The following is a 2500-nucleotide window of genomic DNA, read 5'->3' as shown; positions in this document are numbered from 1 at the left end:
ACACGCGCCTGCGCACGGAAGTAAACATACACACATGCATGAGACACACACATGTTATCAACATTCGTGCGCGCGCGCGCGCGTGTTTGTGTGTTTGTGTGTGTGTGTGTGTGTGTGTGTGTGTGTGTGTGTGTGTGTGTGTGTGTGTGTGTGTGTGTGTGTGTGTGTGTGTGTGTGTGTGTGCGCGCGCGCATGTATGTGTCAGATAATCGTCCTAAGGCACTGCATACATAATGAAAATAAACACACACAAAAATATTATCCCCTTGACCCAACACGGAAACAAAACCCCAAAATGCATGGAAACATACAAGAGAAAGCCAGTATCACAATAACAATAAAACCGAAGTCAAGAGCGAGGCCATACGAACACCTCCCTCCCATGCTTATTCAGATCACACGCTTGTATTGTTCGATTGTCTTATCGTGGACTCATTCCCAGGCATAGCGAGCCAGCCTACAGCAGCCCCCTTGCTTTATGGCAGCGGGGAAGAGTGGGGAAGAGGGGCAGGGGAAGGAGAGAGGGGGAGGGGAAAGGAAAGGAGAGAGGGTGAGGGGAAAGGAAAGGAGAGAGGGGGGAGAGGAAGGCAAAGGAGAGAGAGAGAGAGAAAGGAGAGAACAGAGAGAGAGAGAGCGAGAGAGAGAGAGAGAGAGAGAGAGAGAGAGAGAGAGAGAGAGAGAGAGAGAGAGAGAGAGAGAGAGAGAGAGAGAGAGAGAGAGAGAGAGAGAGAGAGAGAGAGAGAGAGAGAGAGAGAGAGAGAGAGAGAGAGAGAGAGAGAGAGAGAGAGAGAGGGAAAGAGAGAGAGAGAGAGGGAGAAGAGAGAGAGAGAGAGAGAGAGAGAGAGAGGAGAGAGAGAGAGAGAGAGAGAGAGAGAGAGAGAGAGAGAGAGAGAGAGAGAGAGAGAGAGAGAGAGAGAGAGAGAGAGTGAGAGAGAGAGAGAAGAGAGAGAGAGTGAGAGAGAGAGAGAGAGAGAGAGAGAGAGAGAGAGAGAGAGAGAGAGAGAGAGAGAGAGAGAGAGAGAGAGAGAGAGAGAGAGAGAGAGAGAGAGAGAGAGAGAGAGAGAGAGAGAGAGAGAGAGAGAGAGAGAGAGAGAGAGAGAGAGAGAGAGAGAGAGAGAGGGAGAGAGAGAGACGGAAAGAACGAGACCCCACCGGCTAACCTAAGGGAAATGTCTGTCCCGGAATGAATGTGAATGTCTAGTGAATAGCAATGAGCATACACTTTCCGGGAAAACAACGGTGGAGGTGTTGAATAATTGACAAGGGTTTAGCCGAGGAATAACAACTGTCTGTCCTGCAGTGAGTGAGTGGGAGAGAGAAAGAGGGAGGGGCTTGCTTATCAGGCTCAATGTTATTTTGGATCGTTTTCTTTATTTCTTTAGCGCGTGTCTTTAGTTAAATGAAGAAGGGGAGAGAGGAAGGAAAGGAGGGAGAGAGGGAGGGAGGGAGGGAGGGAGGGAGGAAGGAAGGAAGGAAGGAAGGAAGGAAGGAAGGAAGGAAGGAGGAAGGGAGGAAGGAAGGAAGGAAGGAAGAAAGAAAGGAGGGAGGGGAGGGAGGGAGGGAGGGAGGGAAGGAAGGATGGGAGGAGGGAAGGGAGTGAAGAGGAAGAAAGAGAGAAAGAGAGTGGGGGATACATAGATAGATACAGATAGATACAGATAGATAGATAGACATATAGATAGACAGAAGGGAGAGAGAGAGTGAGAGAGATTATCACAAAATTTCAAACATACAGGTAACCCGAGACTATACTATATGAATTAATCAAAGCCAAAGAGTAATGGTGGTGATAACAAAAACAGAAATAACAAAACTGATTATAATAATATTGATATTGATATTGATAATAGCATTAACAACAATAATAACAATGAAAAGAAATAATAACAATAATGTCAATAAATTATTCATACTAATAACCAAAACATGAAAGAACAAACGTATAATAAGGAAAACCGCATTTCTCTCCCTTTAAAAGTAGTAATATGCATGACGATTCATTGTTATTCAATAATATAAAAGTGCAGTTAATGATTACAATCGCAGTGAGGCTTACAATAGAGAGATAAAGAGGTAACAATAAACCGTGAAAAGAATATAACAAAAAGAACATACAACAATAACAAAAACAGAACATTTGACATTCGTATCGAACCACTCTCGAGATTAATAGGACCAAATTTCCCCCTAAAAAAATAAAAAATAAAATCAGAGACAAACTTCTGGGTTTGAAAACTGAGATGTATCGCATTGGCGGAACTTTCCCTCTTTTTGGGAAAATTTGCATAGATCCTATAAATTTTAAAACATCTGATGCTGACTCAGACCTGATCCGTAAATAGACCGTTGTAAGAAGACGATCGGAAGTTAAGAATTCTTACGTGAAACAAAACGCAAGTGGTTTAACAGCAATGACAACAGCACTAAAATGTGAAAAATAACAAGAGTATGAATACACGCGCCTAGGGTCTTCACCTCTCTACATCTCACATAATAATCA

At 43.8% G+C, this 2500-nt stretch overlaps 1 protein-coding gene across 1 annotated transcript in view; it reads right to left on the bottom strand.

The window, feature by feature from the left end:
- Window positions 1-2500, bottom strand: part of Ten-a (tenascin accessory) — a gene marked incomplete in the record, with an annotated part of 214869 nt that overhangs the window by 194093 nt on the left and 18276 nt on the right.

Source organism: Penaeus vannamei, chromosome 42 (assembly GCF_042767895.1).
Source record: "Penaeus vannamei isolate JL-2024 chromosome 42, ASM4276789v1, whole genome shotgun sequence".
Classification (NCBI taxonomy): Eukaryota; Metazoa; Arthropoda; class Malacostraca; order Decapoda; family Penaeidae; genus Penaeus; species Penaeus vannamei.
This window is presented reverse-complemented; position numbering and strand designations above follow the sequence as displayed.